We start from the raw sequence: 13,946 nt of genomic DNA, 5'->3' as shown, positions 1-13,946 counted from the left end.
AGAGGGCAGTATGTGAAGCTGGGAGCTCTGATGAAGGGTCTGAATGAACTCCAGAGCACAGGCTCACTGGCTGAAGAAGCAGTGATCAGATAAACCCTCCATCTGATTGAATTATCTCATTGTGGGAGGCATGCCTCATTTGATCACATACGTAATCAGCCACAGATGCAATCAGCTAACTGATGACTTAATACACCAGTCTTCAGTTTATCAACAGTCATGAAATATCCTTGCATCAAAGATCAGGCCAGTGCTTACTGACCAGACAACTAGGCATAATTATTTTGCCAAGTTGATACCAGAACCTAGCCATCACACCATTTTACTAATGACAATTTAAATGATGCACCTAGTAAGTAATTGTGGCACAAATTGCTAGTTGCATATTCTGTCCTCATTGTCCACTTCCTCATTAAAAATAGAACCACCATTTTATTTGGGATGGCAATGCACCAAGCTGAAAGATTACATTTTTCAATCTCTCTTTTCAGATAAATGTGATCAAAAAACTAGATTCTTGTCAATGACATGTAAGTGTAGGACTTTCAAGAAGGCTCTTTTAAAGACTGATCACTCACCTTGGAGGAGGACCCATTGGCCTCTTCTCAATTATCGTTCCTTCTATTGGCCCAGAAATTGCAGATAGGATGGCCAGAGTTCTGTAAGTCTTTGTATATCATAAGGTTACCTTGAGTGTGGAAGGTAGTGCTAAGGATGGCAGAATAGATAGGTAGGTGTCAGAAACTCTGACAACATCTATACCAGTTCTGGACAGTCTACCTCTATACTTCCTCATTGTAAAAATGAAGTAAACATCTATCTTGTTTACAGCATTGTGCTTTGGGGTTTCAATTTTATATGAGGGTTAACCTATTTGTTAAGGTAGAAATTTATTCCAGATTTTTCAACTCCAAAGCTTATGCTGTTTCTGTTACACTAGGAGTAGGCAAACTTTTTCTGTAAAAAGCCAGATAGTACATATTTTTGGATTTGTAGGTCATGAGGTCTCTGTCACAATTATTAAACTATGCTGATGTAGTGTAAAATCAGTCACAAACAATACATAAATGAATTGCCATGGCTGCCTTACAATAAAATTTTATTTATGTACACTGAAATTTGAATTTCATGCAATTTTCCTATAACACAAAACATTATCCTTAATTTGATTTTTTCAAACACTTGAATATGTAAAAAACATTCTTAGTTCATGAGCTGTACAAAAACCAGGTGGATGGTTGATTTAGTCAATGGGACAACCTTGCTGATTCCTGTACTTCAGTATTATGCATTCTTTAGAGAAAGAGGGAGTACCACAGAGGAAACATGAATGCAAGAAGGGAAAGCTGAGTATGCTAAAGGTAAACCTCAGCTCATGCTTAGCCACTGGCCTTATTGAACTGTGCCTGACAAATTCAAAGTATTTTAGGTTATGCTCAAAAACTAACATATGGAACTTGGGAAATCCTAAAAATGAGAGATGAAGAAGGGTAAGTAAAATTTAGCAAGTGCTTATTATATAAGGGTCAGTGTCTATCACCTAGTGAGTGCTCCAGTAAATGTCAGCCAAGATAATCCTTATCATCCATCATTTCTTACAGATTAGGAGATAGAAAGCCATATTACATAAATTGGACAAGGTCACACAGCTTATGAACAGTAAAGCTGGAATCTGAATTCACGTCTCACTCCAAAGCTCTTTTTTCCCTACTATGTGACACTGCCTATCATTCAAATTATAGCTAAGATTTCTGCATTGAGTGGGAAATTGGATAGATGACTTTCCTTCTAATTCTGAGATTTTATGAGGACATTTTGTTGTAAAGAAGTATTAAAGTCTTTGTCAGTGGTAATTTTTATAGCTTATAAACATTTAGGGGTTAGAACCATTTTTTGTGTTACTGCTTTTGAATAATACCCAACATAGTGTCACATGCAAGTGGAATTAATAACTGTCTATGATGGTATTATGGCAAGCTTTGACTTAAAGTTCACAAAAAGCCAAGCTATAAGATAATTACTATTTTGTTAGTTATCATCATCATAAAATAATAAATGATACAAATTTTTTTTATACTTATTGTGTTTACAATGGGAATTTACATTTATAATTCAAATTCTATTTGTAGGTTTCTTAAAATAAATGTGACATGCTTTCATTTTAATGAGGAATTTATACCCCATGTTTAAGTGAATATTATGAATGGATTATGGCATGAAGATCAATTAATTGTGACCACCTAACTAAATTTTACAATCACCACACAAATAATTAAGCTATTGTGATCAGTATTAATGAAGTGACCTATTAACATCTGATTAAATCTTAACATTTAAGCCTTACTAGTAGTCTAGGGACTATAGATCTAAAGTTTCACAAATTTTATTGTGAGCAATAAATACATTTCATATATGGATTTATGAACCAAAGGAGAGTGAATAAGAGTGCATAATTCTCAATGAAAGAGAAAAAGTTTGTATAATTTTACCCAATAACAGAAAACAAATTAAAAACAGTACAAATTTAGTAAAGCAAAATTAAGATTCTATAAAGTTGAATGAGTTATTTTATATACTCAATGGTTTCACTTTCCTCCAATGAAGTTCATCTTTCCCATAGCCTCCATCATTTTAATGTGATGATTGATGTGTGCTTCCTTTGGCAAAGGCATTAAGAAATGTATAATAATTGATGTCAAACAATATATAATATTTCTGTTGGGAATTAATTCTTTACAGATGAAAACCTTTTTTTCCATTGAGAGCTTTATAACATAAGTAGAAAAATGGTGCTATAAATCCTAGTGGAAAGAGTGTACTTTAATTGGTAGTCATTTGTGTTAGATAAGTCCGTAGAGAAAACTAGGAGCCTCTTTTTATTGAAGCTAAATTGTTACTTGTGAAATCAACTAAATCACATTTTCACTCAAATATCTGAAAGGACTGGCCCACTTAATTGGTTTTTAAAAAGAGCTAGTTATCTGACATTAGCTGAACATACTTCAGGACAAAACATTTAAAAACCTTAAGAGAAAAATACAGACTCAGATAAACTTGGAGACAAGGGGAATATTTTAAGTATGCTTAAAATTATCTATTTTCAAAATTCACACATTTTATAAATATATTAAGTTGTATGAGTATGCTTTATATTTAGAGGCATTTTTTAAGAGAAGGATTTAGCCCAATGTCAAATGAACCAGAGTGAAGGCTGTGCTTGAATTTCTTATTTATAGGTTAAAAATAAGAGTATTTGCTGCTTAGACATTTTGTAATGCTCTTTGATAAGATAAAATCCTATTTCAAAGTTTCAAATTAATTCAGATGATATTTGCTGAGTACAATTTGCATGGTGACCTGGAATTTGGGGGCAGTCAATGTGACATTGCCTACTTGTCTTCATGAACCATCCTAATGTCCTGGAAAATCCAAAACATCATCTTCCAAACTATAACTTGTATACTACATATTATATATGAAAGTAATAAAGATCTCCTTTGTCACAACATGTTTCCAATCTTTTTTTTTTTAATTTGGAGTATATTTTTATATAAACAGAAGGTTTCAACCATCTTCCTACTGCCAATACCAGATAGACTTTTATTGGTCAATGGTGTTAATTTCTATTAAGAAAAACTGCTAATGAAATGCAAGTTATTTATTTGGGGTCTAGAGACATTCCAAATAGTTAGGTAACTGGAAAATGCTATTTATATCACAGAGTTGGATAAACTATAAGTTGCATTATAAATAAGTGATTGGGTACTGAGAGAAAATAAATTAAGCAGAAAAATTTATAATGTTTGCATTTACATAATTTTACATAGAGGTTTTTTTTTGCTTTTTCAGAGGGGATTTATTAAGTTACAAATTTACAGTCCTATGGCCATGAAAATTTCCAAATTAAGGCATCCAGAGAAAAATACCTTGACTCTGAAGAAATTTTGATGGCATCCAGGTTTCTCTCTCACATGGGAAGGCACATGGTGACATCTGCTATCCTTCTTTCCCAGCTCTTAATTTTAACTGGCTTTCTCAGCTCCTGATTCCAGTGGCTTTCTCTCTAAGCATCTGTGGTCCTCACTTAGCTTCTCTGGGCAAGATTCTGGGTTTTGTCTCTTAGCTTAACATCTCCAAACATCTGAGTATGGATTTCACCTCTCTGCTCTTTGTGTCAGCTCTCCAAGCATCTATCTGTTCTTTCCAAAATGTCTTCCTCTTAAAGGACTCCAATAAGTGGATTAAGACTCACCTTGAGTGGGTGGGGTCATATCTCCACCTAATAAAAAAATCCCACCCACAATTAGATAGGTCACATCTCTGCGGAAATAACCTAATCTGAAGCCAAGTTGTGAGCAGAGTCATGCTTATCTGAAACACGGCTCTTCCTGCCTTCTGTGATTTGACAGCAATCCTTGGTATCCCTAGGTTTACAGCTGCAGCACTTCAATCTCTGTTTCTGTTGTCACATGGCATTGCCCCCTATATCTGTCCCTATATGCACATTTCTGTCATCCTGCAGGGACACAAAACATATTGGATTAGGCCCCACCTCAAACCAGGTTGGTCTCCTTTTAACTAATCACATCTACAAAGACCTTATCTTCAAATTGGGTCATATTCATGGGGTTGGGGGTTAGGATTTGAACATATCTTTTTGGGGGACACAATTCAATAGGAGTATTGTGAAGTAAATGCACATAGCCAATGCTCCATATTTCTTAGCTACTATTAGAAACATGTAATAATTTATATTGGTGCCTAAGATTGATATGTATTGGGATAATGTTCTGCTCTACTGTTTGAGAAGCTAGCTCCCTGGAGATGCAACTTTGATGTGAACAATAACTTGCCCACCGAGGAACTCTCAAATATAAAGCACAAAGTAGTTGATTCTCCCAAAATAAGAAACATTATAAGTCCATACATCCTGATTCTTACATATTTTGTAAAAATTCATCTATTTTGATGAAATAATTACTCAATTGAAATATCTAAATTTATTGATTGTAACTTGAATTCAAAATATTGACATATTGTTCTTTATTTAGATTTCCAAAGTTATATTTTAATATCTCTTTGGTAGGAATTTTTCAGTCAGATTTGTTTTAGGCAGGATGGTTTTTTATAAGGAAGCAGATAAAATAAGTTAGCATCATATTTGTTTCTTTTTTAACTTTTTAATCATATACTATAACATATATGCAAAGCAAAGAAAGAAAAGCAATAATTTTCAGAGCACTCCTCAACTAGTAGTTACAGGACAGATCCCAGAGTTTATCATGGACTACCATACCATCCTCTCAGGTTTTTCCTTCTAGCTGCTCCAGAATATGGGAGGCTAGAAGGAATAGCTATTTTTCTTATCATTACAATTGACTTTTTTCTTTTTTGTGATAAATAACATATATACGAAAAAGCAATAAATTTCAAAGCACAGAGCAACAATTAGTTATCAAACATATTCCAGAGTTTGACATGGGTTAGAATTCCACAATTTTAGGTTTTTACTTCTCTAACATACTGGAAACTAAAAGAAATACATACATAGAGTTTTCACATTTCACATTTTATCCTTGATTAGTTCATTTCAACAAAGATGTATTGAATATCAACTATTTGCAAGACACTGCTAAGTGCTATAGCAGAAACACACATGAATGAGGGGTTCTTGATAAGTTTAAATCTATTATGGAAAAGAAGATGATTTTAATACAATGTCATGAGAGATGAAAAAAAAAACGCATGAGGAGAGACTTCTGGGGAGATGGCCAACTAGAGTGGCTCGAGATTAGCACAGTTCTATGGAAAAGTCAGAGAAGGAACAGGAGGGTGACTGAAGCAGCAATTTGGGAGTGTGGTTGACCTGGGAGAGCCTTCTGCACCACATGTGGCAGCACTGGTTGCAGAGGCAGTGCAACTGAGAGGTAGAAAGCTGGAACCTGGCACAGAGGTGTGGAGCCAAGGAGCCCGTGGGAGTGTATGGGTGAGAGCATGGGACTAGGAAGTAAGCCTGGCCACTTTCCTTGGATGTGTTACCCTCATCAGTGTAACCCTGTGATTGGCAACTCACCCCACAACCCACGCACCTGAACCATGTCACTTGCTCCCATTACCCAAACTCCAGGCGCCCCCATCCAACCAGCTCCCAGTTCAGGTACATGCCCCACATCCCCATCCCAAGTACAGCCCAACTCACCTCTCCTGCACCCATCCCAAGCACTACTTTACACTCCCTGTTCCCTACAGGCTGTTGCTAGCACATAAAGGTTGCAGACACTAATCTCCATACCTAGGTTACCCCTGCCCCCACCCATAGTGTTGCACAGCCTCACCCTGCCCTCACTGAGCTCAGCACATCTATTTATGGCATTCTCAGGCCCATGCATAAGCACAGGCCCCAAACACATCATTCAGCTCTGGGAACTGAACATTGCAGCAGTCCTAGAACCGCTCATGCACACAGGCCTCAGACTCAATTTCCAGCTTTGAGAACATGCCAACTTGTGCAGGCAGGTTACATCTGCCCCCAATCCATGAAGACATAAGACCGACCTGCTGCCACAGCTCTACACATGCGCACAAAGGGCCCCATGCCTGCGACCAGTGCATACCAGGGTTAAGTCCCTCAGAACAGTGAACCTGCACAACTACATCATACCTGGCTGCTGGGTGCCCATAATCACAAGCATCAGGGTAACATCCCCAACCTACACCCATACCTGCCCATAAACAAATCACCATATGGAGTGTTCCATCCCATGCCCTGTTCCTTACTGTACAGCCATCCCACAAACACAAGGCCTTAGACTACTGAAAGAAATCAACTCCCAAAGTAAATCAATCAATATATTTACATACCACAAAGAAAGCAGAAGGTCACTAAGCATATCACAATGCATACAGATATAGCCATGCCTAATGACCAAATGAAAACACCAGAGAAGACACAGACATTTGAACAACTAATCAAAGATGTTCATACAATTCTACTTAACAAAATAAGTGGGATAGCAAATGACATAAAGGAATTCAATAAGACACTAAAAGAGCACAAAGAGGTATTTGAAAGAATAAATAGAAAAATAGTGGAAATCACAGAGATTAAAGACTTTGTTGACCAAATAAAAAACATACTAGAGGAACACAACACCAGATTTGAAGAGACAGAAGAAAGAATAAGTGATATAGAGGACAAGATAACTGACTTGAAAGACTCAGAACAGCAAATGGCAAAAAAGATGGAAATAATTGAATGTGAACTCAGGGAAATGATAGACAAAACAAAGAGCACAAATATGAGAGTCATTGGTGTCCCAGAAGGAGAAAAGAGGAGTAAAGGGCTTGGAATACTAGTTGAAGATATAATGGGGAAAAACTTCCCAGCCCACATAAAGGAAATAAACATACAAGTCAAAGAAACCCAACGAACTCCAAACAGAATAAATCCAAATAGGCCTTCCCCAAGGAACATACTAATCAGTCTTTCAAATGTTGAGGAGAAGCAGAAAATCTTTAAAGCAGCGAGAGAAAAAAATCTACTTCATACAAGGGAAATCAAATAAGACTGAGTTCAGACTACTCAACTAGCACCCTGGAGGCAAGAAAGCAGAGATATGATATATTCAAGATCCTGAAAGAGAAAGACTTCCAGCCAAAGATTCTGTACCCAGGCAAATTCCATTCAAAATTGAGGGGGAGATTAAAGTTTTCAGACAAAGAAATCCTGAAAGAATTTGTCAACAAGAGACCAGCCCTACAAGAAATACTAAAAGGAGTTCTGCCAGCTAAAAAAAAAGACAGGAGAGGGCGGTCTGAAGGAGGGTACAGAATTGAAGAGTACCATTAAGGGTAATTTAAAGAATACAAAGAGAAAGAGGGAAAATAATATATAAATCTGAAAAATAGAATAAATAAGTTAAGTTGGTGGGATCAGGAACCACTTTTTCAGTAATAACTTTCAATGTTAACGGACTACACTTACCAAAGAAAAGATACAGATTGGCAAAATGGATTAAGAAACATAATTCAGGTATATGCTGCTTACAAGAGACATATCTTAGACACAAGTATACAAATAGATTGCAACTGAAAGAATGGAAAAGATTTTCCGTGCAAGTCATAACCAAAAGAAAGCAAGAGTACTAATGTCAAACAAAATAGACTTTAGATGTAAACGTATCACTAGAGACAAAGAGGGACACTGTATACTAATTAAACAGTCAATTCACCAAGAAGATATAACAATCATAAATGTTTTTGTTCCCAATCAAGGAGTTCCAAAGTACATGAGACAGACATTGGCAAAACTGAAGGGAGCAATAGACCTTTCAACAATAATAGTAGAAGACTTCAATACACTGCTCTCCTCTATAGATAGAACAACCAGACAGAAGATCAACAAGGAAATAGAGAAATTTAAAAGCTTGATAAATGAATTAGACCTAACAGACATATATAGGTCATTGCACTCCAAAAGCACAAGGATATGCATTCTTCTCTAGTGCTCATGGAATGTTCTCCAGGATAGATCATGTACTGGGACACAAAACAGGTCTTTATAATTTAAAAACACTGAAAATTATTCAAATACTTTCTCTGATCACAATGGGATGCAGCTGGATCTCAATAATCACCAAAGAATGAGAAAATTAAAAAATATATGGAGATTAAATAACACACTCAAACAACCAGTGGGTCAAAGAAGAAATCGCTAGAGAAATCAGTAGCTATCTGGAAATGAAGGAAAATGAGAATACAACTTATCATAACTTATGGGATGCAGCCAAAGCTGTGCTGAGAGGAAAAATTATTGCCTTAAATGCCTATATCAAAAAACAAGAAAGAGCAAAAATCTAGACTTAAGAGCACACCTGGAGGAACTTGAGAAAGAACAGCAAACTAACCCCAAAGCAAATAGAAGAAGAGAAATAACAAAGATTAAAGCACAGATAAATGAATGGGAGAACAAAAGAAAGAGTCAATAAAACCAGAAGTTGGTTCTTAGAGAAAATGAATAACATTGATAGGACACTAGCAAGACTGATGAAGAAAAAATAGAGGAAGGATGCAAATAAACAAAGTCAGACTTGAGAAGGGGTGTGTTACCACAGACCCTGAAGAAATAAAATAAATCATAAAAGGATACTGTGAACATCTATACAACAACAAACTCGACAACTTAGATGAAATGGACAAATTCCTGAAAACACAGGAACAAACTACACTGACTCAGGAAGCAATAGAAGATCTCAACAAGTCAATCACAAGTAAAGTGATTCAATCAGTCATCAAAAATCTTCCTACAAAGAAAAGCCTAGGGCCATATGGCTTCACAGGGGAATTTTATTAAACATTTTGCAAAGAACTAACACCAATTCTGCTCAAACCTTTCCAAAAAATTGAGAAAAGAGGAACTCTACTTAACTCATTTTATGAGGCTAATATCATTTTAATACCAAAACTGAGTAAAAATGCTATAAGAAAGGAAAACTATAGGCCAATTTCCTTAATGAACATAGATGCAAAAATTCTCATCAAAATACTTGCAAATCGAATCCAGCAACACTTCAGGAGAATTATACACCATGAGTAAGTAGGGTTTATGCCACGAATGCAAAGATGGTTTGACACAAGAAAATCAATTAATGTAATAGAGCACATTAACAAATCAAAACAGAAAAATCACATGACCATCTCAATTGGTGCTGAAAAGATATTTGACAAAATTCGGTATCCTTTCCTGATAAAAACAATCCAAAAGATAAGAATCAAAAATAATTATTGCAATATGATAAAGGAAATATATACATATAAAAAAAAACAATAGCGAGCATTGTACTCAATGGAGAGAAATTAAAAGCCTTACCCCTAATATCAGGGATGAGACAAGGATGCCTACTGCCACCACTATTATTCAACATTGTGCTAGAAGTTCTAGCTAGAACAATCAGACAGAACAAAGAAATAAAAGACATCAAAATTGGAAAGGAAGAAGTAAAACTCTCATAATTTGCAGATGATATGGTACTATCCTTGGAAGTTCTGAGAAAGCTACAGCAAAGTTACTTAAGCTAATAAACAAATTGAGCAAGGTGGTGGAATATAAAATTAATGTGCAAAAATCAGTAACATTTCTATACACAAGCAATGAGCTAGCTGAGGAGTCAGCTAAGGAAAAAATCCTTTCAAAATAGCAACTAAAAGAATCAAATACTTAGGAATGAACTTAACTGGGACGTAAAGGACTTGTACACAGGAAACTATATGCATTGCTAAAAGAAATCAAAGGAGATCCAAATATGTGGAAAGACATTCCCTGTTCATGAATAGGAAGGCTAAATATAGTTAAGAGGTAGACTCTCCCCAAATTGATCTACAGATTCAACACAGTACCAATCAAAATTCCAACAACCGCTGCTTTCGAGATTTGGAAACGTTAACTACTAAATTCATGTGGAAGGGAAAGAGACCCTGAATAGCTAGAAGCATCCTAAAAAAGAAGAATGAAGTGGGAGTATTAACACTCCCTCACTTTAAAACATAGTATAAAGCCACAGTGGTCAAAACAGCATGGTACTTGCACAAAGACAGAAGCACTGACCAATGGAATCAAGAGTGCAGAAATAGACCACCAAATCTATGGTCAACTGCTTTTTGATAAGTCCTCCAAATCCTCTAAACTGGCACAAAATAATCTTTTCAATAATTGGGCATGGAAGAACTGGATATCTATAGCCTAGAGAAGAAAGAGGACCCCTGTCTTACAGTGACACAAAAATTAACTCAAAGTAGACCAAACACCTAAATATAAGAACTAGCACCATAAAGCTTCTAGAAGAAAATGTAGAGAAACATCTTCAAGACCTTGGGAGGCAGCTTCCTAAAGTTTTTACCCAAAGCACAAGCAACAAAAGAAAAAATAGATAAATGAGAACTCCTCAAAATCAAATGCTTCTGCACTTCAAAAGACTTTGTTAAAATGGTGAAGAGGCAGACAACTCAATGGGAGAAAATATTTGGAATTCACATATAAGACAAAGGTTTGATTTCCTGCATACACAAAGAAATCACGCAACTCAACAACGAAAAAACAAACAATCCATTTATAAAATATGCTAAAGATAAAAATAGACATTATTTTTAAGAGCAAATACAGGTGGCTCAAAAGCACATGAAGAGATGCTCATTTTCATTGGCTATAAGGGAAATGCAGATCAATACAATGACGAATACCACCTCACACCTATAAGAATGGCTGCTGTTTAACAAACGGGAAACTACGCATGTTGGAGAGGATGTGGAGAAACTGGGACACTTATGCACTGCTGATGGAAATGTATAATGGGGTAGCCACTGTGGTAGACTGTTTGGTAGTTCCTTAGGAAGCAAAATATTGAGATGCCCTATGTGCTTGTTTGAAAGGAAGTATGTAACCTAGAAAAGCCATGTTTAATCCTAATCCCATTTTGTAGAGGCAGCCGTTTCTTCTAATCCCTATTCAACATTGTATGCTTGAAACTGTAATTAGATCATCTCCTTTGAGGTGTGATTTAATCAAGAGTGGTTGTTAAACTGGATTAGGTGGAGGCAGGTCTCCACCCATTTGGGTGGGTCTTGATTAGTTTACTGGAATCCTATAAAAGAGGAAACATTTTCAAGAAAGGGAGGTTTGGAAAGAGCAGAGCAGAATGACATAGCCATGAGAAGCAGAGTCCACCAGCCAGTGACCTTTGGAGATGAAGAAGGAAAATGCCTCCCGGGGAGCTTCATGAAACAGGAAGCCAGGAGAAAAAGCAAGCAGATGATCTCGTGTTCACCATATGCCTTTCCAGATGAGTGAGAAACTCTAACCATGTTTGCCATGTACCTTCTCACTTGAGAAAGAAACCCTGACCTTCATCAGCCTTCTTGAATCAAGGTATCTCTCCCTGGATGCCTTATATTGGACATTTCTATAGACTTGTTTTAATTAGAACATTTTCTCAGCCTTAGAACTGTAAACTAGCAACTTATTAAATTTCCCTTTTTAAAAGCCACTCCATTTCTTGTATATTGCATTCCAGCAGCTAGCAAACTAGAACAGATTTTGGTACCAGAGAGTAGTACAGGGGTGCTGCAGCTGTTTGCAAATACAAAACATGCTGGAATGGCTTTTTAAATGGATAAGGGGATGATTTGGAGGAGTTGTGAGGAGCTTGATAGAGAAGGCCTATAATGCTTTGAAGAGACTGTTGGTAGAAATGTGGACTATAAAGATACTTCTGATAAGGCCTTAAACAGAAATGAGGCATGTGCTATTGCAAACTGGACAAAATGTAAACCTTGTTTTAAAATAGCAGATAATCTGGCAAAATAGTGGCTTTGGCTGGAAGGCAGATTTTAAAAGCCATGAATTTAGATATTTATCAGAAGAGATTTCCAAATTAAATGTGGAAAGTGCAGCCTGGTTTCTCCTTGCAGCTTATAGCGAAATGCAACAGGAAAGAGATAAGCTGAGAACTGAACTCTTGGGTACAAAGAAACCAGAAATCAATGTTCTGGAGAATTCTGGGCTTCCAGAAAGGAAGACCCCAAAGAATGGTGCCCCATGTGAGGATTTGGCCAAATGTGAAACCATTCAGCCATTTCATAGAAAGCCAGAATTGGTCATGGGATTATCCAGGAAGGATTTGTGGAAACCCCTTATGTCTGATGGGCATGATTCAATGCTACTGCATAGAAAGCCAATGAGAGTGCTGTGGAACCTGTATAAACAGAGCCACTGCCAGTCTGGACTGGGGGGTTCAGAAAAGGGACACATTGGAGGTAAAATAACTTCAGAGGCAAAACCATGAAGGCCGGGGTCTGAAGGCAAGAAGCCTCTGGCCAGGAGAGTGGGCCAACCCAAGCCCATAGAAAGGGTGAGTTTGCCACAAAGGCAGAGGATGGGCTTTTCACCTCATTGCAGTCAAAGAGTTATGCCACCTCAGGCCTTGGAAAGGGTGAAGCACATTCCTTGGGGTTTGGGGAGAACCTGACTGCCACCACATGGAGGGGTTGAGCATGTGCCCCAGAGATGGCAGAGAGCTCCCATGCATCCTTGATCTTTGGAGAGGGTGGAGCCAAGAAAAAGGTGGTCTCGCCAATATCCCTCAAGGTTGCATTTGGAGAGAAGCAGGCCTCTGTGTAGGCCTTTGGAAAAGGTGGGACTGCCACTTTCAGAAGCCCTGAAGATAAATGACTTTCAGACATTGAAATCTAATGGACTTTGCCCTGAGAGTTTTCAAAACTGCTTGGGTCCGGTGACCTCTGCGTTCTTTCCTCCCTATGGAAATGGGTATATGCATCCCATAACTGTTCTTCCTTTGTATGTTGGCAGAAATAACTTGTTCTGAGTTTTATAGGTCCAGAGCCAGTGGAGAGAATTTTACCTTAGGACAGACCATGCTTGTAACTAACTTTGAGATTTTGTACTAGTTTTAACCTTGTATCATATTTGTAATGTTACTGAAATGGTTTAAGGCTCTCTGATATTGTTATGGAATGAATGTATTTTGTATATGGAGAAAACGTGCCTTTTTTAGGGTCCAGAGGGTGGAATGTGCTGGTTTGAAAGGATGTATGTACCCTAGAAAAGACATGTTTTAATCCTAATCCCATTTTGTAAAGGCAGCTATTTCTTCTAATCCCTATTCAGCATTGCATGTTTGAAACTAATCATCCCCCTGGAGACGTGATTCAATCAAGTGTGGTTGTTAAACTGGATTAGGTGGAGTCATGTGTCCACCCATTTGGGTGGGTCTTGATTAGCTTACTGGAATTCTATAAATGAGGAAACATTTTGGAGAAAATGGGAGATTCAGAGAGAGCAGAGCAGCATGACACAGTAACGAGAAGCAGAGTCCACCAGCCAGCGACCTTTGGAGATGAAGAAGGAAAATGCTTCCTGGGTAGCTTCATGAAAC

At 37.2% G+C, this 13,946-nt stretch overlaps 1 pseudogene; it reads left to right on the top strand.

Moving 5' to 3' along the window:
- Positions 1–13,946, top strand: part of LOC143671840 (UV excision repair protein RAD23 homolog B pseudogene) — an 84,347-nt pseudogene that overhangs the window by 21,537 nt on the left and 48,864 nt on the right.

Source organism: Tamandua tetradactyla, chromosome X (genome assembly GCF_023851605.1).
Source record: "Tamandua tetradactyla isolate mTamTet1 chromosome X, mTamTet1.pri, whole genome shotgun sequence".
Taxonomy (NCBI): domain Eukaryota; kingdom Metazoa; phylum Chordata; class Mammalia; order Pilosa; family Myrmecophagidae; genus Tamandua; species Tamandua tetradactyla.
This window is presented reverse-complemented; position numbering and strand designations above follow the sequence as displayed.